At 38.4% G+C, this 24,526-nt stretch overlaps 1 protein-coding gene and 1 long non-coding RNA gene across 12 annotated transcripts in view; both read left to right on the forward strand.

The window, feature by feature from the left end:
- The window catches only part of Macrod2 (mono-ADP ribosylhydrolase 2), a 1,997,664-nt gene that overhangs the window by 237,018 nt on the left and 1,736,120 nt on the right, over window positions 1-24,526 (forward strand). The gene's annotated exons all lie outside the window — the stretch shown is intronic.
- Gm39948 lies at window positions 1,884-13,426 on the forward strand. Its single transcript, XR_866785.1, has 2 exons — window positions 1,884-2,359; window positions 13,113-13,426. It is a non-coding gene; the product is annotated as a predicted gene, 39948 (long non-coding RNA).

Here is a 24,526-nt window from a genome sequence, read left to right on the forward strand (position 1 = left end):
TGTATTTTATGTATTTTTTCTTTATTAACATGTATGCATTAATATGTAGTATTCTTCTTTTATGTTATTTATTGCATACTATATCAGACATAGCAGAGGGGTTTTTTGGTTAGTTTTGGCTTCTGTTTGTATGGTATGTTGACTTTTATCTTTTCACTCCTAATTGTATGTTTCTTTTCTAGTGTACTGTTGTTTTATTTCTTAATTGGGTGTTGTTGTTCATTTGTTTTGTTCTTGACAAAGTCTTATGTAACCCTGACTGCCCTCAAACTCTGAATAGGTAAGGATAGCCTTTAATATATGTTTCTTCTGCTTCCATCTTCCAAGAGGGGATTACAGGCAGGTGACTCCACACCCAGTGAACCCAGGGCTTTGTGTATACTAGACAGACACTCTATCTAAATAGGTTATAGTAACAAATCATTGAATATTGTGTTAAGTCCAGTCATCTAGTCTAATCATTAATTGGAGAATTAATAGCCTTTACACAAAGATACCATTGAAAGGGATGCTGGTAATTGCTGTAATTTTGTTGGTGTGGTTGTGGTTGATTCAATTATTGTTTGCTCTTCATTTCTGCTCTCTTATTCATATACATTTGTCTGCTTTATTGTGTTGGATGCAGTTTATTCATTTGTAAAAGTACCTTTTATTTGCCAGAGGTAATTGTTGCCTTGGAAGATTACTGCCTCCATCTGCTAACCTAGACCTAGACCTGGCAGCTTCTAGCTTCCCTCCATCTAATCAGGCCTAGAATGTTTTCTGCCTCTGAGACTTGCTGTTGAATAAGCTCACCCCTTCCTAGATCTTTCTGAACATTTGCTGTCTGAACTCCTCTCCTAGTTAACTAATTAAATCTGCCCCCCTCCCCCACCCTCTCTGATTCTCCTGAATTGCTCTACTTAGCCTCAAACTAACTCTAGCAATTTGTTCTAAAAATTTCTTCTGTCTCCTCATTCTCTGTCTCATTCTGGCATTACCTGTATCTGGCTTGTTCTCTCTTCAACCTGTCTCTGTAAAACAGTCCCAGTAAAACTGCCTCCTGCTTCTCTTCTCAGCCTGCACTGTTCTCTTAAGTAGCTTCTTCTTCCTCTCTCTGTTGACAGTGGAGCATCTCCTATTCTCTCCAATCTTTCTGATTCATCACTTTGTCTGCCACTCAATTAGACTTCACTTTCAAACATGGCTGCTTCTTTGTACAAACTAACTTTGCTTTCATTGTTTGGGATTAAATGTATGTACTAAGAGAATGTACATAGCAGCCAGAGAATTTTACATTTGTAAAATTTGTGCTAAGGGGTGAGCCACACAACTAGAAACAGCTTTTTTTTTTCTTTAGTAAATAACACAATCTGAGGATTACAGTGTGATCAAATATCCTGCAGGATGCTTTCCTAGATTTTCTTTGTTCACCTACTACTCTTCTGTAGCTCTTCTTCCCTATATTCCTTTATGACGGAGGCTGTCTTTTTTTCTTCCTGTATGTAACATTCCTTTAAGTATCTTCCACAGTCCTGGCTTGGGGGACATGTACTGCTCAAAATTGTGATCATATTAAAAGATCTTTCATCTGCTGTTTTGGAAGAGAGCTTTGCTGTATACAGTAATATTTGTTGATGGTTCTTTATATGGAGCCATATCCAGCTAAAGGGATAAGACTGCAGAGGTTGATCTCTTTACACATTTTTTTCTTGCAACAAAAAATATTGCATTTCCTACCTGTATTTATTCACATAGATGAAATGAAAGTATGTATAGAAAGTAGATTAGTTTTCTCTTCTTTTCTTATCCCTTTTCTTTTCTTTTCTTTTCTTTTTTTTTTTTTGAGACAGGGTTTCTCTGTATAGCCCTGGCTGTCCTGGAACTCACTTTGTAGACCAGGCTGGCCTCGAACTCAGAAATCTGCCTTCCTCTGCCTCCCGAGTGCTGGGATTAAAGGTGTGCTTTTGCTTTGTAAATGCCATAAACTTCACAATGTATTATAATGTAGGTGCATCAGAAGTATAGCTGGTTTTTCTCCTCACAAGGCTGAAATCAAGGTGCCAGCCTCTTAGAATCTTATCTGGAGGCTTTGGGAAAATATTGTTTTCCAAGAGAATTCAATTAATTAACTAACACTATTTCGTTCTTTGTGGCTGTTGTACTGTGGTTTCTAATTTATGGTGACTGTCAACAGAGATCCATTTGCATTTCCATCTATCTCCCCCACCTTCAAAGGCAGCCATATCCTGATTAATATTTTCATGTTTACAGGCTCTCTGACTTCAATGCTACCCACATTTGAAGGAGAAGATATTGTAAGAGGGTGAAAATCACTGGAGTCCATTCTTAGAATTCTGCCTACCACAGAGAGATAGCGGTATATTTATGATTCTGTAATTTCCCCAAGATTGTTATTGATAAGGTTCCTGACATAGGCACCTAGCTTTACTTGATTATTTAATAGTGTCATACTTATTAATTAATTAGTGATAATACATTTTATATGGCTCTTTTAAATTTGTTGTTCTCTTTATATTAAGAATTATCTTGAAGGTCATCTTAAAATTGGGAAACAAAAATATTGATTTTTTTTACATTCACTCGAAGATTATTAAAATTTTTATGAAGAGCACGATCCATAACCTGATCCTTACTCCAAAGGCCTTTCCTTCTGATGTGTCAGCAGAGAGGGGGGGAGTTGCTTACTGAGTCCTGCACAGAGGCAGGTGAAAGCAGCATGTGTTGATATTAAGATAAATTTCACAAAGACTGTTGTCCTGAGTAACAGCGTTCCATGGCTCTGTAATGGTGCATTTTCCCCAATAATTCTTGTCTATTCTTATGCCTTTCTCAAGTCCTGTTCTACCAGCTATTTCCCAGTTGGCAATAACGAAGCTCTTGGAAAACAAACAACTGAAAGACTGATTGCCATTTACCACTGCTTGACTTTGGCTATGGAAACCTAAAAAGTAGCCACTCTATGCCCAAAAAGATTGCTTTCCACAGGTAGAATGATGGCACACACAGTAGTCACAGCTCTTATGTTCTCCCCTTGAAAAGCCACATTCACAGCCTATGCCCTTAGGAAAAGCCACCATGTGGGTTCCTCAGTTCATCTTTGCTGTATTTGTCTTTCATTCATTGAAGTGAGTTCCAGGCAGGATATACATCTTTGTTGTACTTTCTAATGACTAGATTACCCTCTGGCTGACACCACCATTTGAGGAGCCCTTTGACTGATCCATTTCCTTTATAACTGGTACTTAATATGCATAAAATTTGTGTCTTTTCTAAAGCTTATAGTCTTCCATTCAACATCGTTCCAAATGTGTCTTTTAATGAGTCAAGCTCCTCTGACATCCCGCCCTATTCTCACCCCACAGCCCCCATACATTTAAAGTTATATTCAGCAGAGCAAAGTTTCTCAATGCAGTCACACTTACACAGTGGCTTATTCATAGACTGTGCTGGGAATTGTCTGATGAAGGACAGGGGGCAGCGATGTCATAGTCCCTTCTATGATTCTTTTGTGTGAATTCAACATCTACATTGATGCCCCTTGAAATAGTTTGACCTCTCAGCTTTGTGACCCCATCTTTTAATCACTTACCAGGATGAACACATTTTGAGTCTCTTGACTATTCACTACGACTTGACATCTAAGATAAAGAAATGGAAATGTCTATGTCATTGAGACCTTTTCTATTTTCTTACTACTTATGAGTATGAATTTTCCTGTCATACTGTCAAGGTAAGAAGAACTGTCATTATACTTAATAGCTTGACTCCTGGATTACTTTTCACCGCAGTGGCAAGTCACTGGAAATTTTATGCTCATTGTGGACTCTTTTTTTCAAAGCTCTATGTGAATTGAGTTCCAGGACCTAATAGTTCAACCACGTTCTGCCCAGCTTAGGGAAGACTGTGCTGCTCTCTCCCTTGATACTTATACTTTCCAAAGTTCCTTAGTGTCCACTCTCTAGCCAAAACAGACATTGGTGATTGTGTGGTGCAGGATAACCACTGTTCTTAAAGATTAAAGAAGTAGAGATTACCTTCGAATACTTATGAGACATGGTTACTTCTCACTTGGTTTTAAATCATGGTTCACTAAACTTTGAAGGTGACCTTGCCTGGCTTGTTCATTTATTCTGTTATGCACTATATTGTCAAATTCTCACTAATATTTTATTTCCTTCTTGCTTCAACAGAAACTCAATGTATCTTTAGTCTGTAACTTCAGGAACTCTTGTTTTCCTTCACCCTCCAGACTCCCATTCACATCAATCTAGCCATCCATCTCTTTTTCTCTTACTGCTTTTGACAATGATGTGGCTTTTTAAAAATTTAGTTTTGTCTTCTTCTGTTTTGTCTATAAAAGATTTAGTAGTTCTGCTGGTCCATAGAACTATGATACAAATCTACAAGTGGTTAGTAAGCTCATATTTTTTATTTTGACCCCATGTTCCTTTTTCATGGCCTTTGTACCTGTAATTTCTTGTCTCAGCTCTTCCACTATACTAGAAAACTCACTTTTCATTCTATGTAGTCTAATAATGGTCATGACAAAACGTTTAGATCATGTAAAAATACTGCTTTATATTTTTATTTTGATTGATTTTCAAGCTCAAATTATCACCAGTTTAGAGTTTCTCGGTTTTCTTTGTTTAAAATATGGGGCTCTGTCATGTTATAGTCCTTTCCTTTGCTATTATTTTATTTTCCTTCTCAGGTCTTATGCATTTACTAGAAATATCTAGTTTACTCATTTTATTATCTGCCTATTTCATACAAAATGAGAGGCTTGTGGTTGCTTAAATACACAGCTAAATGTCACTTAATGATGGGGATAAATTCTGAGAAATGTTCATTAGGCACCATAGCATCTGCTTATACAAGCCCTAAGAGTTGTATAACCCCATTACACCCTTAGGCTATAGGTCATATATCCAGAAGATGTTCCAACTGGTAAGAAGGACACATGCTCCACTATGTTCTTAGAAGCCTTATTTATAATAGCCAGAAGCTGGAAAGAACCAAGATTCCCCTCAACAGAGGAATGGATACAGAAATGTGGTACATTTACACAAGGGAGTACTACTCAGCTATTAAAAAGAATGAATTTATGAAATTCCTAGGCAAATGAATGGACCTGGAGAGCATCATCCTGAGTGAGGTAACCCAATCACAAAAGAACTCACACAATATGTACTCACTGATAAGTGGATATTAGCCCAGAAACTTAGAATACCCAAGATATAAGATACAATTTGTGAAGCACATGAAGCTCGGGAAGAACGAAGACCAAGGTGTGGATACTTTGCCCCTTCTTGGAATTGGGAGCAAGGCACCCATGGAAGGAGCTACAGAGACAGAGTTTGGAGCTGAGACGAAAGGATAGACCATCTAGAGGCTGCCATACCTGGGGATCCATCCCATAATCAGCCTCCAAATGCTGACACCATTGCATACACTAGCAAGATTTTGCTGAAAGGACCCTGATATAGCTGTCTCTTGTGAGACTATGCCGGGGGGCCTTGCAAACACAGAAGTGGATGCTCACAGTCAGCTATTGGATAGATCACAGGGCCCCCAATGGAGGAGCTGGAGGAAGTACCCAGGGAGCTGGGGGGGATCTGCAACCCTATAGGTGGAACAACAATATGAACTAACCAGTAACCCCCCCCCCTCCTCCAGGGCTCGTGTCTCTAGCTGCATATGTAGCAGAAGATGACCTGGTCGTCCATTAGTGGAAAGAGAGGCCCATTGGTCGTGCAGACTTTATATGCCTCAGTACAGGGGAATGCCAGGGCCAAGAGGTGGGAGTGGGTGAGTGGGGGAGTGGGTGTGGGAGGGTGTGGGGAACTTTTGGGATAGCATTGGAAATGTAATAAAATAAATACCCAATAATAATAATAATAAAAAAACAGATAGCAGGAGAACAGAAAATAATATATAGCCTGTGGCTTTAAGAGTACAAACCTGTACAGCCTATTTGTATGCTGCATATTGTCAGAAACTATAATACAATGTAAGTATTTATTCATTTAAATTTAGAAAGTGCTCAGTCAAATGTTGTATAGAAGATCAAAAACCAGTACTCTTCAATAGAGTATGTGTCCGAAATGGAGCTTAGAGGTCTAGAAGCTTCTATGGGTAAGTCAGTGACTGAGAAGTGAGTGGCTGTGAACGTCTGGAACATGGCTGTCCACTACTGTGGAGTCTCTATAAACACTATGATCTTAACTATACTAAGTTAATTTTTTCTTATTTAAAGAACTTTGGTTTACTATAACATTTTCATTTAAAAATGTTTAATTTTTAAAATTTGTTGACTCTTGTCGTAACATAGATTAAAAAACAAGTACGTGTAACTATGCAAAAGTACTCTCTTTATCCTCTAATTCTATAAGCCTTTTCTTTGTTTTATTTTACCTTAAATTTTTTCTTGTTGAAAACTGAGACACACGTGCAGTATTAGTTTAGGCCTGAACATGTTCAGGGCCATCATTATCATTGTCTTCCTGCTTCATAGCGTGCATTCCTCAGGGATGAGGGAAGACATCAGTACAATGGAGGTGCCATCCCCTATGATGCCAGTGCTGCCTTCCAGACTGTCCCCTGGGGACCTCCCAGGACTGTGTTGTAGTTACTTGTTTGATGAGAAACAGTAGTAAAATATAGAAATAGCCAAACATATAAATCAGCAATATGGTACTTTATTATTATTAACAAGTATTATATATGATTCATAATTGCATGTGATACACTTTTCAGAGGATAGCAGAACAATAGATTTGTTCATGCCAGCTTGATCACAAACAAATGAGGAATGTATCACACTAAGATGTTTACTATACTACTGTGCAATAGGCATTTTTGAGCCCCATTACAGTTTTATGAGATCACTGTAGAGATATGGTCTATTGTTGACTGAAGTGTTATTATGTGACATGTGACGTGTGTGGGTAAATGTGTGTATAATATATGTGTGTGTGTGTGTGTGTGTGTGTGTGTGTGTGTGTGTGTGTGTGTGTGTGTAGGTATAGGTATATATGCATATACACATTATAGAATATATAGTATAGGAATTACAAAACAAAGTGAGATTTCTAAGAAAATTATTTATATAGAGGACCTAGAACAAATTCTAAGGGATTGCAAAGTTTACGGAGTCAGTGGCATTGCTAATTTTTTTGTTTTGTTTTTATTGACTGCTGTAGTCCAACATCTTAATAGGGACTGGTATATAATTCAATAAAACTCTTAAAGTACATTTCTCACTGTGTGAAAGTTATCGTTCCTCTGAAATTGCAGTGAAACATAGACTGTCTGATGTAAAGTCTTTGACTTTTTGAGTGCTAACCAAACCTGTAGAGATGCAAATGGCTTTTTTTTATGTGTACTTCAGAAAATTGATATTTCTGGTAGTTGCATATAAAAGTGTAAAACTTTATTCTACATCTGTCTTGTTGATCTTAAGAACTTAAACAGTTTGCTCTTCTCCTTTCTTGGCACATGATTGGGATAAATAGTCCCTCTACAACTCATATTGGAATTTATGGTACAGTACAAAGAGATGGGAATACTCAGAGGTGATTTTCATGAAGGGACTGTCATTATTATGAATTATGTAATGGCAAGTAATCATAAGAATGGATTTGCGATTTTTTTTGTAAAATGAGTTTTGATATATTGCTTCTGTCTGTTATGTGTACTCATTTGCTTTGTTTTATGTCTTAGTTACTTTTCTATTGCTGTGAAGAGATACCTTAAACAAGGCCTTCTATAAAAGAAAATGTTTATTGAGACTCATGGTTCCAAAGGGTTAGAATCTATGGCAGGTAGAATGACAGCAGGCAAGTAGGCACAGCACTAGAACTGTAGGTGAGAGCTTACAACTAATTCACAAGCACAAGACAGAAAGGAGAGAGAGAGAGAGAGAGAGAGAGAGAGAGAGAGAGAGAGAGAGAGAGAGAGAGAGAGAGAGAGAAAGAAAACAAGAGAACGTGAGTACACAGCCTTTTGAAATCTAAAAGCCTCATGATGTCTGACCTCCTCCAACAAAGCCATACCTCCCAATCCTTCCAAAATAGTTCCATAGAAATCACCATAAGACTTTAAAACACAATGCTAATGCAGCATGAAGACCCTCCCCTGGCATCAGCAGGTTGCTTGTAGATTTATTTCTAGTCTTCCACAAAGTTGAGTCATAGATAGAGAGGTAGATATGTACATGTAGATATAGATGTAGATGTAAATGTTGATGTAAATATAGATGAAGATGAAGATGAAGATATAACTCCTTAAATCAAATAAAAACCACTATGGAAAACTTACCAATCAGCAGTTCCGTGCTGAGGCAACAATATAAGGGTGAGAAAACAAAAGTCAGGGAATACTACCTTCAGATTTCAATAATGATAAAAACAAAAAGGCCTGACTGTAACTGTCTAGAGTTCTAGGAAGTGGTTGGATTAAAAAAAAAATCAGGAAGAAGAAACTGAGATAGGTTTGGAAAACCTATTTGAGGCACTGGAGAGATGGCTGGGTGGTTAAGAGCACTGGATGCTCTTCCAGAAATCCTGTGTTCAATTCCCAGCACATACATGGAGGCTCACAACCATCCATGACTCCAGTACAAGAAGATCCAATGATCTCTTCTCTTCTATCCTATGTGGGTTCCGAGTATACAAGTGGTGCATAGACATACATGCAGGCAAAGTATCATACACATGAAAAAAATAAACTGTTCAACAAAATGATAGGAGAAATATTACCAAATATTACTCAAGAGAAATGCATGGAATCCAAATACACTACAAGGCCTTTAGAACCCAAAATATGCATGTACAGATAAAATCTACAACATAAAATGTACAGCTAATGCTGTAACAAACTATATAGTGAAAGCAGTGAGAAAATATATACTTATAAAGGTGAAATGAATTAATTATCTAATAAATGAAAAATCATGAAATAATAAAACTCAGTATGTGGATAAACTTCTAAGATGAATAATAGAAAAAAACATAGTATTTGAATCAACTAGGGAAAAACAATAATAATCAATCAGTACTTGAACCAAGTTATAAATAACAAACATATCTATAATAAGCAATTAATTCAAAGTGACCTCTCAGTAAAAATAAATAAATCAAACTGAGGATCATGTAGATTCACTGCCCAGCTATATCAGATAATTTAAAAATTGAAACAAAAACTCCTCAAATCCTCTACAGAGTGAGTGGAAGGGGAAGAAATACTACCAAATGTAAAGACAAAAGAAAATAAAGAATGTGTAAATCAATTTGCTTGATACAGATAGACACGATTCTTTCAACCAACCAACAATACATTAAAAAAGATCATATACCGTGATTAAGTTGACTTCATTCTATGACTGTAAGGACAGTTCAGTATATGCACTCTAAGGACCCCAATACAGTAGATATATAGGTTCAGCTTACCTGTGAAGCTGAAAATTCATGTGATAATCTCAACAAATGCAGAAACAGTTTTTTTTTAATACAACATTCTTTTATGTTAAAAGCTCTGAATGTTAAAAGCTCTGAACAAAGTTAAGTGGTAAGGATATACACAAAAAGGGCCATGTATGACAAATGTAAAGCTGATGTTGTACTTAATGAAGAAAAACTAAGGACATTTTCTTTATATCAGAAACAAGACAATGGTGGTAGCTCTCAGTACTCTTTTTTTTATTATTATTACGTATTTTCCTCAATTACATTTCCAATGCTATCCCAAAAGTCCCCCATACCCTCCCCCCCCACTCCCCTACCCACCCATTCCCACTTTTTGGACCTGGTGTTCCTCTGTTCTGGGGCATATAAAGTTTGCGTGTCCAATGGGCCTCTCTTTCCAGTGATGGCCGACTAGGTCATCTTTTGATACATATGCAGCTAGAGTCAAGAGCTCCGGGGTACTGGTTAGTTCATAATGTTTTTGCACCTACAGGGTTGCAGATACTCTTATTCAGCATTGTGCTTACATTATTAGGCAAGGCAATGAAATGAGACCAATGGGGACACTAAGAGAAAAGGAAAAGTTTTAAATGTCCCTTCTCATAAATGGCACAATGCTGTAGTTAAAAGATGATAAGGACCCTATCAAATCAAAATATTCTTAGATATCATAAACACTTGCTATAGTGGAACATAACATCAGGATACAAAAATCAGAAGATTTTCCAACAACAAATTTATTGAAAAAGATATCAGAAAAATTAATTATAAGAGACTAAAAAGTGGGAAATCAACCAACCAAACAAGCAAACAAAAAAATTAAAAAGCCTAAGAAGGATGTGGAAGACTGCTGCAATAAAAAGTATAGAACACGGAAGAAAGAAATATAAAACACCAGAAAATGAATGGTTTACGTATTCATGGACAAGCTGAATTAACACTGCAGAACACTATGCTACTAAAATCAATCACAGATGCAAGACAGTCTTCACCAATATCCATAGAAATAGTCATAGAAAAAGAAAAAAGTCCTAAAACTCATAGAAGCACAGAAGACTCTTGCTACCTGTGTCTTAACGGTCAGTTAATGGGATTAGGCATTACTATGGAACCGAATCTCTGGATCTGTCTGGGAGGGATTATGTGGATTATGTCAATGATGTGGGAAGACCTAGCCTAAGTACAAGCAGAGCCATTCCATCTGCTGGGCTTCAGGACTGAGGAAGGCGGAGGAAGGCAGCTGAGCATGAGTGTTCATGACCCTGTGCTGCTGACTGAGAGTGCGCACCCAGCAGCCTCATGCTCCCGCCACTGTGACCTCCCTGGCATGGTGGACTGTACGGTTGAATACTGAGTCAAAATGAGCCTTTCCCTTAACTTATCCTCTTAAAGTATTTTTTCCAACAATGTTCAAATTAACACAATAGTTTAAGGGACTCTAGTAACAAAAACATTATGGTACTGACACAAACACAGACATGCATAGAATGTAAGACCTTGCTATAAACCATAGAACTGTAAGTATCTGGTCCTTTGAGAAAAAGTACCAATAACATACTGGAGAAAGGTGGCCTTTTCATCAAATTGGGCTGAGATGACAGGATATACACATGCACATGGCTGAAACTAGATTGTTACCTTAGAACAAAAATAAGTCCAAAATGGACGAGGGATATGAATATGAGACTTCAAAAAGCAAAACTCCTAGAGGAAACATAGAGAAAACAATTCAAGACATAATAGGAAGACCCCCAGAGCTCAGAAATAATGACCTACATTGACAAACAGGTGACTGCATGAATTTTAAAAACCCCTTTCCCAGTAAAGGAAACAATTGGCAGAGTGTAGAGGTAGTCTACAGAACATGCAGATGTTTGCCAACTATTTTTTAATTGTGCTTAACACACAAGTAACAACAATATAAAAAGCACTGAAAGAACAAGTAATCCAATTTAAAAGGGGCAGATGAAATAAACAGATATTCTCAAAAGATGCACAAATGGTCAATAATTATAGGGAGAAAAATGTTCACATCTGCTATTAGGAAAATCAACCCAAAACTTCACTGATTTCAACTCATCGGGAATGACAGGGCCAAGAAGTGGGAGTGGGTGGGTGGGGGAGTGGGTAGGTAGGGGAGCATGTGGGGGACTTTTGGGATGCATTGGAAATGTAAATGAAATAAATACCCAATTAAAAAAAAGAAAAAAGGAAGAAGAAAACAGCTGCATGAGGTGGCATATCTCTTTAGTCTTAGCAACTTGGAGGGGGGTGCAGAAGTAGGTGGATCTCAGTGAGTTCAAGGCCAGTGTGCCCTACGTAGCAACTTCCAGGTCAGTCAGTGCTGCATTGCCACATAAATAAATAAACAAGTAAATACACAAACAACAAGCAAATATCAACAAATGCGTGTGAGAAAGGGAGGGGAAAGGAAGCCTTATGTACTGCTGGTGGGAATATAAATTTATACAGCCACTATGGAAATCAGTACGTAGTTTCTTCAAGTAAGAATAATATAATTATAATAATATAAATAATAATAAAATAATGTGAATAAATTGATATTAGTATTATAAATAATAATGATAATAATTTTCACCTTTACAACTATGGCTTCCCTCTCTCCTACTTCTGTTTGGAGGATTAAAAAATGAATTAGTTTGTGGTCAGAAATTTGAAGTGCAGTAAGCCATCCTTGGTAATTGGAAGCTTGTCTTCCCCAGTCAGGGAGGAGCCCCGTCAAGAGTACAGAAGGAAACCAGAGGCTCAAATAGAATCAAAGGACGATACCATTTGAGGAATTGCTGTGCTTGTGTCTCCCCATCCCCATCGCTGTCCTCCTCTTCCTCCTTATTTTTAATGACCTTTCTCTCTTTGCACAGGTCTTAGGTGTCCTCTAGATTCTATCTCTGACTTTGAACTGTATTTCATCTACAGACTAGGGCACATATCTACATGAAGTTTATATGTTTGTAATTACTCATATGGTATCTTTTCCTTCGTATCTTATATCCTCCTGTACTCTCAAGGTGAGTGTAAGCTCGTGCTGCTCGCCACCAGAATCATGTGTATTTTCTTCTATTACAGCATTCTTCACATTGAGCCATTTATTCTTCTGCTTTCATGAAGCATGTAGCGTTTTGAAGTCACATCGTTTTTCATTTGTGTATTCCCCAAGATTTGCCACCTGGAGTGTGGTAATCACCCATTACTTTTCCTCATATTTGGGTGTGTGAATCCTTTCTGGATGTTATGAAAGTTATTCAGGCCTTTTCAAATAAACCTTATCATTTTCACTGGCTTGAGAAATTATGCCCTGTATACAAGTCTAGAATAAAGATTGTCCAGCTCTGAACTTTAGTTTAGTGTGTCAGAATATCATAAAACGCTAAGGTGGGAAGAGAGCGAAGATTTTCCAGCTCTCAGAAGGCACTCCATTAGCCCTGCTTTTCCCATGTAGTCAGTACTCAGAACCTTCAGCATTGCCAATGAGGTCTGAAGTTTAGGGCCTAAAAACCCAAACCAAATAGCAAACAGAAAGACTCCATAAAACACAGGGATCTTTGTCTTGACTTTGTTTCTGTGTTTCATTCTGGTATATTGTTTCATGATTTTCATCCATTTTTTTATTTTTTTCTTTTATAGATATTCAGTTATAATCTCAAAGAACATCATCAATGGTGGAAGAATAGTGATTATGCTAGGCAATAAAGTAGTTTGTGTGATTTTTGTGAACACCAAAGGTGACAGTATTCATCCGGAAGATAACAGAACAAGTCGTACAAAAAATGTCTTATATAGTTTATCCGGCTCTATTGTGATTGGAGTAGTTCTCTATATTGTCAGCACAAGTCCTTTATAGTGCTTAGAGAGAAAATTTGTATCTACTATCACAATGTAATGATTGCTGCAGCTTGCCCAGAGCAAAACTTGTGGTAATAAAAACTTCTAGATTGGAACATAGTGATGTCATTTGTGTTACTGGCTGTCTAAGTTGTCTCTGTGCTGTGTCAACCCTAAGCAAACAGATCTCAGTTTGGGAGCCTCAGTAAACTCTGTCATTGGATATTGCTGAAATATAGCACCAATTCTTTAAGAGTGTATCAGCTGAAGTCCCAGAGAGCAGTGGAGTCTAGATTTTAAGCAACACAAGGCATTGGATTAAAATGGTTTCTATCTTCTGACTTTGTATCGAACTCACTTTGTGAGATGCCTTTCTGTGACATTGATATCAGTTTTAAAGACTCAGTGAGTTGCTTGGCTTGTGGATTCTAGTGCCCCCTACAACAGTATTAAATAAGGAAAATGAGCTGAACATTGTACTCAAGAAAATATAAAAAAGTCTCAAAGAGCAGCGACTATATCCATCTCATAAATGTTTGGTACACTTTAGCAAATCACTTGTGCGTTTGCTCTAAGAAGTGGCTATGCAGAAGGTTGCATAAATCTCTATAAATTCCAGTATGTTTCTAGAGTTTTCTCACTTTAAATTCATAAAGTTAACACTGGGAATAGCCTCTGTCTGGCTTATGGAGATGTACCAATAATAAATAAAGAATAGAAAATAAGGTAAAGGTGAAGAATGAAAGTCCTACATCAGTTGTCTCAATGTCAAGCCAGTGGCTCTTCCCTCACTGGGCAAGGGTATGCATTCTTTGTTTGCCACCCTTGAACCGCTGTTTACCCAGAACTACCTCTAAACTGCTGGTGCCCTTAGTTCACAGGACTCTGTAGCATCCTTCTCAAGACCTATATTTGGAAGTGGTACTTGAACTTCAGCCATTCTATTGTTCTATTCTTGAATTATTTCTTAATTGAATGAAATGACAAGAACTTAAAACAAATTTTCTTTGACAAAAAACCTCCTTGTTTCTTTAAGTTTCTATGTGAACTTGCTGTAACATTAAAACTAACAACAATAAATAAATAAATAAATAAATAAATAAATAAATAAATAAATAAATAAATAAGCAAGCAAGCCTTTGGTCATTTCCTTAAAGAAAAGAATAAATTTTGCTAGCCATACAAAGAATACAGTATTTTTATTAGGAGAGTCTTGAAGTAAGAAAGAAGTATAATGAAAAAAAGTGAACCTAACACTATACTAATAACCTACTGGGAATAGTTTTATAAGCTCTAAGTGGCCCATAATTTTCCTAACACTTGGGACAGTGGGTAAATGAATATGTGCATGCTTTGTGTTTGTTCTCTGGGCCATACTTTAGGTAATACCTATTAGATGATTTATTTAGCACTTGTGCCTAAGAACTGTAATTCTGAGTGTCTATCTTGACTGCATTAAACTAAGTTCCAAATCCCCACATACAGCACGTAACTCTCTACCAAGAAATTGGCAAGGACTGCCTAATGATTTCATTGTTTTACCCGATGATTTCATTGTCCTACTTTAGATCCTATAATATATATTACATTATATATTATATTATATTATATATATTATATCACTACTTCCATGCATATATACATATATAACATATATATTATATACAATATATACTACAAACAAAACAAAAAGATAAGCTTCTTGACACAGTAGTTCATGAAATTCATAACTGTCTACATTAAAAATTAAGCACATATGCACACTTCACTCAGTGATGCTGTTTGTGGTTTCATTGCACTCGTTTCTTTACATAACCTTTTCAGTGTGTTTCTACTAGTTTTTAGGTGTCTCAGTCATTGGGTATGTTTAGGGGTATAGATTGTTCATATATGGGTTGTGTTTCTCAGTATAGGTTGTTCACATATGAGGTATGTCTTACAGTATAGGTTGTTCATGTATGAGGTATGTTTGGGGTGTAGTTTGTTCATGTATGAGGTATGTTTGGGGTGTAGGTTGTTCATGTATGTGTATGTTTGGGGTGTAAGTTGTTCATGTATGAGTATGTTTGGGGGTATAGGTTGTTCAAGTATAGCATGTATTTTGGGATAAGCTTGGTGTCTTGGGATAGATGCCTGTTTCCTTTTATCTTTTATTTTCAAATTTTCTTGTTCACATGTGCTAATTTTACTGAAACTGTGTTTAATTTTTGAATACAAATATTCAAGAGGATCAAGGGGAAAGAATGGTAGCCCTTAATTGTTTTTGTAGTGAATTTGTTATTTGACTATTCTTAAAGTTTTAGCATTTATAGTCAGCAATGGCAGTAGCATTATAAATAACCATAATACACTTCTCAAATAACCAGAGCTCCTGGCCACTGAAACCTTCTTCCTATATGTCCTCTGGCCTGGTAACATAATTATGTGTTTCTTTGCTGCTGATGCTCTGCTAGCCATTCGCAGCTTTCCAGTGATTTTCATGTCTAAGAGAATTGTTTTTCAATTAACTTTCACATGCTCTGATATGAGTTATATTTGAACATAGGCTCAATATTTGTTACTGAGAAATAATAAAATACTTGTGACTAAAAATTCATTATGACATTCCCATATACATAAATGTCTAAGAGAACAATTCTTTTAGGTGGATTTGATCGCTAGGTATTCCCTGGTTCTCTAGTTGGACAAAGCTTCAACTTGCTCAGGAATTCCAAGCCAGTCTACCTTCCAGAGTCACTGGGAAGCTAAATAGACACAAAGATCAAGGCCCCACCCAGGACTTGCTAGGTCACGATTTCTGGATAATTTGCATCACCCGGCAAGTCTGAGAAACTTGAAACCAGGGAGACTACATGCAAGCCTGATGATTTGTTACTGCATTTTGCTGTAATGAGAAGATTTGTAGATGTATTGAGTTGATAGTATAGTATTTATTTTTAATGCCACCCAGTTAAAAAAGAACACAAGGAAGGATCGGTGTGGTGGTAACCATCTTTAATCCCATCACTGGGAGGTAAGTGATTCCTTATGAGTTTCAGGACAGCTTGGTCTACACTCAAGTTCCAGGACAGCTAGAGCTCTGTAGAGATATTGTATCAGCAGACAGACAGACAGACAGACAGACAGACAAGCAAGCAAACAACAGAAGCAGCTGAGTGCACTGCTTAATCTATTTAATCCCAACACCCAGGAGACAAGTGGCAGAGGTAGGCAGATTTCTTGACCTATTCACTTTGAACTCACTCGCCAGTATTTTAAGGTAAGCTAAGAGGAGACAGAGTCAGAGCTGTCATTTCCCTGACTTGTCCTGCTGGCAAATGGCTGTGCCTGTGCTGAGGCCTCTCCTCCCGTGTTCCACACATTATGAGCAGTCCCTCGGGGAGGTGGGGGTGGTTTCTGAAGGGAGCTGTGACATACTGTAATGTCTATGTTTAAAATCTATATTAACACACAGTACTGTAAATCTTAGAAGACATTCTAAAATAGACTGTAGAATCCATCGTCCCAGAAATGTTTTGAAGGAATAAATTGGTCACTCTGTTATCTGTCATGGAACAGCTGAAAGAGAAAAGCAAAGGATTTGCATACTTGTAGAGAATTCTTCATCCTGCATTTCTTTATTGTTAAGGGTAGTGTAGTTATTGAATATGCATGAATGTCTCACCTTTTGCTGAGTGGTTATGCTTTGTGTCACTGCGCATGACATGTTCCACATGTGCTTTATCACAGTAAGTTTCCCCCCTTAACGTTAAGATGATTTATCAACTTACTTCCACGTATTTATTAACAACCCAGTTTGAACCATGCCTCCGTGTCCTTATCCCCAAATGCAGTGAAGGGTTAGTTGCTTTACTGGCTCTCCTGTCGCATCTCAGTCTGGGACTTCTAAGGAAAGGTGAAACTGTAGGTACAAATGTGCAATTCATCTGTAGAGATGAAAATGCTTAATGTGCTTGTGAATCAATGCATCTCTCCTAGCAAGATTAGTGCACTCTGATAAATAGTGAAACCTAATCTTCACTCATAGGCTAATCTTTTTAAAAGTATTACTTATCATCTCTAGAGATTTGTGTGTTCTCAGTGCTGGGACAGAAAGAAGTCAGGGCATCTTGCTAGAGAAGTGCTCCTAACACTGAGCTACATTCCCAGTTCTGAGAAAAATGCTAACTAAAGTCTTTGTCTGGAAAAGACCATCAGCAGATAAACTATGTATTAGATTTAAATATGAGCACAAAACAAGAGATTAGATCCTTTACCACCACCATGACACCAAGGGCATGCTGACTTGTGCTCACCAGAAGAGAATGCCAGTTTGCTGTTGGACTTAAACAAAGGCTGTAGTCGATAAGATTCCAGTCTTCCTACCAGCAGGAGTTAATACATCTGAAATAGTGTCTATAGTGCTTAAACATAGTATCTGTCAATAACCCCGTGACTTTGATTTAACAGGCAGCCATCTAGATAGGTGTTCTTTTCTTACCAACAGAAATACCCAGATTCTGCAAAATGCAAAGAAAAAGCTTTAGTTCACCATTGCAGCTGCTTTCCAATATTGAATCTTTAAGAAGAAATTATTATTCCTTCTCCTTTTTGACATTCCCACTCATGCTTCTATTCGACGTTCAGCGAGTTTCATAATGAGCAGAAAGAACACTGTGCTGGGGAAAGATGGGGGCACACACCATTGCTGGCAGTTGCCTCTGTAAAATCAGCCATGGCATAGAGGGAGAACAGATAGTCTATCAATGTTTTTGTCTATTTTTCACTTTTTTAGCACTCTCTATTTTACTGTCCACTTGGACCTGAGGAAATGTTTCTATATCATTGAAGGAAAAATCTTACAGAACTTTCTAAGATTCTGTGTTTCTAAGATTCAACCCAGTTTGAACCATGCCTCCATGTCCTTATCCCCAAATGCAGTGAAGGGTTTAGTTGCTTTACTGGCTCTCCTGTCCCATCTCAGTCTGGGATTTCTAAGGAAAGGTAAAACTGTAGGTGTATAAACTTGTGGTTTATAGAGTCTGGGCAAAGTACACAGAACCAGATCCCAAGTAAATGGCAGAAGCTGGATGTGAACCCAGGTCTGTGTTGAGAAACCAATGCTGTGCCTCTTCCTCTCCAACAGCAACTGTTCATGTGGCTTATTGGGATGCTAGGTGTAGTGTTGTATACACTGTGGGGAAGTGTAAATTGACTCAGCGTGTTCCTCAGGAGAGAACAGCAGCAGAAGAAAAGGCAGGAATTATGAAGGTGGTACCATTGAATTTGGAGTCAACTTGTTTGTTGGAAATCTTGGTTTATTGTACATGCCATACAATATTGACGGAGTTACATTATGCATCTGAATATAGTTTCTTTTGTGAAATAAGAACGAAACAAGCAATGGCTTTGAGATATTTAGTAAATGGTCTTCAGTAGTTATGGTGCAGGTAACTGAAGAATAATTTACATTTTAAAAAGAAAGTTCGCTGAAGTTGTCACAGATGATGCTGTCACGGAAGTTAATCCATGTCATTCTCCGACCTGCTGGATTAGGCCATGCATGACGTTCATCCACTCCTTAGGCAATAACAGTAAGAGTAACAGTTAATTCATTTTAAGTACTATGATCTCTAGTTAGCTCCATAGCTAGACATATAGATTAAGTGATAGATTGCCTACTTATTTTTCTAATATGTACCTTCTAAAAACCCTGTAGCTATAATTCAAATATATTTTCCCACACTTTCCACAGACAAAGGCATTTTTAAAATTTGATATCCCACTTACTTTACCACCCTTGGTGAAGTATCTTCTAGCTTGAGGTTCTGTGATCTGTTGTAACATTTTGAAGCAGATGTCTGCTTCTAATACCTTTCTATGTTTACGTGTGTCTAGAAAATGTTCTCTGAGTAAGGCATTTCAGCAATACAAGTTTCAAAATTATTATTGAATAATTTTGGCATCCTTTCTAATCAGCAGTAGTGCTCAGACAGTGGCTGTGTCTGCTTTAAACACTAAGCCTGGGAAAAGTCCCAGGTCAATGCTTCTCTCCTGTTCTATGAGCGTCGTGAACTCAGACATTAAAGTTTGCTTAACACGGCAGTTTAAATTCACTGAAAACTGAAAGAAGACAAATGCCATTGAGAATACTGAAGACGTTTGTATCCACAGACCAACAGTGACTGGAAGTCATCAGTCAGCTTGCTGACAGAGAGGTCTATAAAGAGAGGGAAAAGTTTACCTTGGCCCACCAAATGTTTAACAAAACCATCCTAAAATTGACTGCTAGTTGTCATCTCAGAACAACCTTTTCCTCCCTTAACTCCAACGCCATTATAAAGGTACTATGGTGTCTCCACTCCTGTTTGTTTAAGAGAGTAGTCAGGAGTTCAAGATTTAGGGACAGGCAGGCTCCTTATTCTATTGCCTACTAATTACATACAAATAATAAATATTCCTCCAAAACTATAATATATACTGAGCATCTTTTCCCATCTCTCTGCTTACCACCAAGTTCTGTAAGTACAAATCCCTCATATACTACTGGGAGTGACCTTGTTCTTCAATCAGAGTGATTTTTTTTTTTGAAACACACACTAGACATGGCTGAAGTTGGGGCTTATTAACCACATTTATTTCCTCCTTCTTCCTCCATTCCTCCCACCTCCCTCCTCTTTCCCACCTAAGTGTTCCATCTTTATTTGTTCTCATTCTTGCTACCCTCATTACCCTTTTATTCTGCATCTCTCTCTACTCCTTATATTCCTCCCCTCCCCTCCTCTTCCTTCCTCTCTTCTCCTCTCCTCCCCTCCTTCCCTTCCCTTCCTCTCCTTTCCTTCCTTCCTCTCCCCTCCATTTCTCTCCTTCCCTCTTCCCTTCTCTCCCTTCTTCTCCCCTCTTCACTCCTCTCTCCTCTTCTCCACTCGTCCCTCCCTTCCCCTCCTCTCCCCTCCTCCCCTCTTCCCTCTTCTCCCATCCTCTCCCCCTTCCCCTCTTCCCTCCTCTTTCCTCCTCCCCCTCCTCTTCCCTCCTCCCATGTTTCATCCTCTCCTCTCCACTCTTCCCTCCTCTCCTCTTTCCTCCTTTCCCCTCCTCTCCCCTCCCCTCCTCTCCTTCCCCCCCTTCCCCTCATCTTCTCTCTTCCTTCTCTTCCTCTCTTCTTCCTCCTCTTCATTGTGGCCTGCCTTGTCAACTCTCAGAGGATTTCATTTAAATCAACTTGAGATTCCATCTGTTTTCTCCTCTTCACTTCAGATATCCTGTTTCCATTACTGAGTGTGAATCCCTCTGACATTCCTTCAATCATTAAAGACTCTAAGCTGACCCCCTACATGAAGTTTATAAAATCTGTTTCCTATGGTCAGAACACTGATTATATCCTGTGCACATGGCTGTCCGCCCTGCCCCTGTGTCTCCAGTCTTAGGCTTTCCCTTAATTACATAACATAGATTCTCTAGTCACATTCATCCACAGTAGCAATTTTCACAAGCACCTTCCACACACTTCTTTTTATATGCATTATGTTTTTATTTAATACACGAATTTCTGCACTAGAACATCTGCATTGGTTTTGTTTTGTATATCCAGCCCCAGAAATAGTTCTTGAGGAGGTACTTGGTAAATCTTTGTTGAATGAAGGCATATTTCTGTAATGTTTTTAAAGTCTTAATTTGCTCATCTGAAAAACAGGGACAAAAATTCTTATGTGTAGATTTATTGTGAATTAAAAGGCATTAAATATATATATGACAGAATTCCTAACAAATGATACTGTCATCACCTAAAGAAAGATAATCAACAATGCTTGTGCCTAACCTACGTTTTAAAGATTGCTAATATGTATTAAAAACTGCTTCAATAAAAGACCTTTGCTAGGCTTTTGTTTCACCCAGACTTCCCTGGATGTATATTTTAACACTAATCCCCACTTCAAGGATATAAAACTGAGAAGTTGCATCAGTGACCTGAACTGGCTTCAGCTTTGCAGTGTCAAAACTGCCCAAGCCACAGTGTGGTTCAGCAGGGTAATTACTTTGGGTAGTAATTGTCTAGACAGCCTTCCCTCCCCTCTAGCCTACTGGCATTGAAAACCAAGTACTGCTTTTGTGTGTGCACACAATCAGGCTGTAAAATCCTATTATCCCCATTTCCACACCCCTGTGGCTGCTTGCTTTCTTTTGAAGCTCTTATGGGGGTTTGGGGGGTGTAGAAGAAGAAAAGAAAGAATGAGGAAAAAACACTTTCTAGGTAACCCAAAGGTTTATTTGTAATCTCATTGTGCTCAGGTAATGTAAAAGACAGAGGAGCACATATGTGACTTTCATATATCTGCAACTAGAGTCCCATGATACTTGTGGGAAAGCCCATGAAAGTTTTTTTTGGGGGGGGGGAGGGGTGGCTATAAATACTTCTGTATGAGGTTTGAAATGAAGTTGGATTTAATCTGTCCTGATGTTCACAAAGTAGAGGAAATTCAACTTTCTTTCTTGAGTATTCTGTTCAGAATGTGCAGCTGCTTAAGACTTGTGCTGATTTCTCCCCAGCCGCAGACACTGTGCCCTGCTCAACTCCCCTTGTTGGCTCATGCCTCTCTACACCTAGCCTTTCTCCTACCCTCTTCCACTAGGTTCATGTCAATCTTCTTTTTTGGGGGGGGGGTGCTCTGGTTTCCCAGGTGACTGAAATTATCCTTAGCATTCTTTCCGTACCTTGACTAATTGATGCCTGTTCCCTGAGGATAACACCTCTGTTTTCTGCCAAATCTCTCACTACCACTGTGTAATGGTGGTGATGGGAGAGGGCTGGGGTTGGAATACGGAATGAAAGCAGCCGTGTTAACAAGTTTCTCTAGACTCTTTGAATGATCTGTTTTGTCACTACTCATTCTTTTAACATCATGCCTTACTTAATTCCATCGCTCTCTCTGTTTTCTTTATCTTTGGGACATATTCTCATCTTCAGATCGAGCCTTCCACACCTCTGCATTATGCCCACACTTCTCCTTGCTCTGAGTGACTGACTTGCTCCTTGCTAGACTCTTCCCCAGACTGCCCAGTTTCTCTACCATGGCATTTGACCTGATCCAAGTCACACCCCTGACTTGGGTATCTCTTGAGCTCTATCAATTTTCTTTCCTATTCCGTTGAGCTCACTGTAAATTCTGACCTCTGCATGGCCCCTCTTCCAGAGCACAGTAAATCTCTTCATTGGTATTTGGTGAAGTCCACCTTGCCCTCACAGTGACCTACCTCAACCCCTTCACTCCCCCAGCTCGTCAGAAGAACTAACTATCTTAATCACTGTTTTTATTTTCTTTGTTTTTCATTAACTTGTTGATACCTTTGAGGCCTCTGCCCTATTACTCTGCAAATGGGTACTGGGAGGAGGGGAAGGCTCTTTTCGAAAATTCAGTAGTATCTCCTAATATCATGATGTCATAGATTTTTTTAACTTCTTTAAAAAAATTCTAGCTCTTTGATTTCATATGTTCTTCCGATGATTATTTTCCTCTGCTGTAACTTTCCATCTTTCTTTATCTCCTTTTTCTTCTTTTCTTCTTTCTTTTCTCTTTTTTTCCCTCTCTTCTCTGTTTGTGGGGGTGGGTGAGTGTAGTGGGTATGCGAGTTGTGTGTTTGCATTTGTGTGTCTTGCATGCTTGTGAATGTGTGGGTGCTTGTCCCTCTGCCCTTGGATGTGGAGGCCAGAGGAAGATGTCACACGTCGTCCTTTCTCTTTGCACAGCCTTGTTCCTTTAAGAAGTCTCTCACTGAAGAAGATGCTTGTCATCTGGCTTGTCTGGTTGGCCAGGGAACTCTCAGGATCTGAAATCCGAGTCTGTTCCAGTGCTTTGGCTACAGACACACCTATCCATGCAGGCTTTTAACATGGGGGCCGGAGATTTGAACTCAGCTCCTCATGTTTGCAAAGCATGTATTCTTTGTCATGAAGCCATTTTCCTAGCTTTCCTATTGTATTTGTTTAATATTTCATTTAATAATTTTTCTTTTGTATTCTTACAGAAGAAGGGCTATTTCTTTGACTCATGTCTTGTATCTGTGTTATCTTCCTGGGGGCTATCTCATCCACCCTCTCAACTTTAATAACAGCCTCTGGTTATATAGGCTTTTCTTCCCTATGCTGCCCATTTGCTTCTTGACCTTATTTCTTATAGACATTACCAGAGTACAACTTTAGAATACTTTGAACTTAAGGTGATTTTAAATGACTACTTGATGAGCTCTTGAGGGTTAAAAGAACAATATTAAAAATCAGAAGACAAACCTGTCTTTTGCATAACCTCCCACTCAAGACCAACAGATACAAAAGTCTTACAAATTGCATCGCCAAAATTTTCTTCTATCTTCCAAATGTGGCTCCCTTGGGCTGAACAATTCCTGCTGTTTACAGAGCTGCACTCAGTTCTTTCTTATTAACCCTCCATTTTCACCCTTCTCCAACCCTTATCTCTCTTAGCTGCAACACAGTTGTTTTGACAATGCATCTGCTGCCGGAGTTTCCTCCCTCACCAACGATATCCTTTATTTCTACCAAATGTTCTTCAAGTGTATTGACTTTTTACACACTTGCGGAAAAATTCTTCCCACCCCAAAACTACTTAAGAACAATGGCCCCAAACCATCAGGGCAGATGTCATGACTTGAAATTCAACACACCACAAAGCCTGGCATAACAAACTAACCACCCAATCAATGAGCAGAAAGCAGCAACAAAACCAAACTCCACACTTTGGGTATACCTCCTCCGCAGAGTGTAGTTTGTCTACACTGTTACCTGTTCTCCAAATACCTTCTAAATCAGTGACCACAGTCCTCACCCACACCCGGCTGTGCCTGGGAGATTTTAATTCCCCAAGTCTGCCCTGAGGCATGGTTGTCTTAATAAAATCATTTCCTATTGATTCTGACCGATGCCAGCGTTTGGGCTAGTGACTATTTCATCTCAGGGATCTGCTCAACACTTTCCCTCTATGGCAAATATCTTGCTTTTCTTGATTTCTTGTCACCTTCCTTCAATCTTCAGCCCTAGTTTTACCTTATTCCTGAAGTCTTCTCTGATCTATTAAAATATGTAATTGGTTTTTTTTCTATGTTGGATAATAAACTTTTTCCCCCCTGCTAATGTTATAAACCATAAACCTGCAGCCAAAAGGTACAATAGTTGTAATTTCAAGACTGTGTGACACTTGCTAATCATGCTAAGTGGAAGGAAGGAA

Source organism: Mus musculus, chromosome 2 (genome assembly GCF_000001635.26).
Source record: "Mus musculus strain C57BL/6J chromosome 2, GRCm38.p6 C57BL/6J".
NCBI classification, from domain to species: domain Eukaryota; kingdom Metazoa; phylum Chordata; class Mammalia; order Rodentia; family Muridae; genus Mus; species Mus musculus.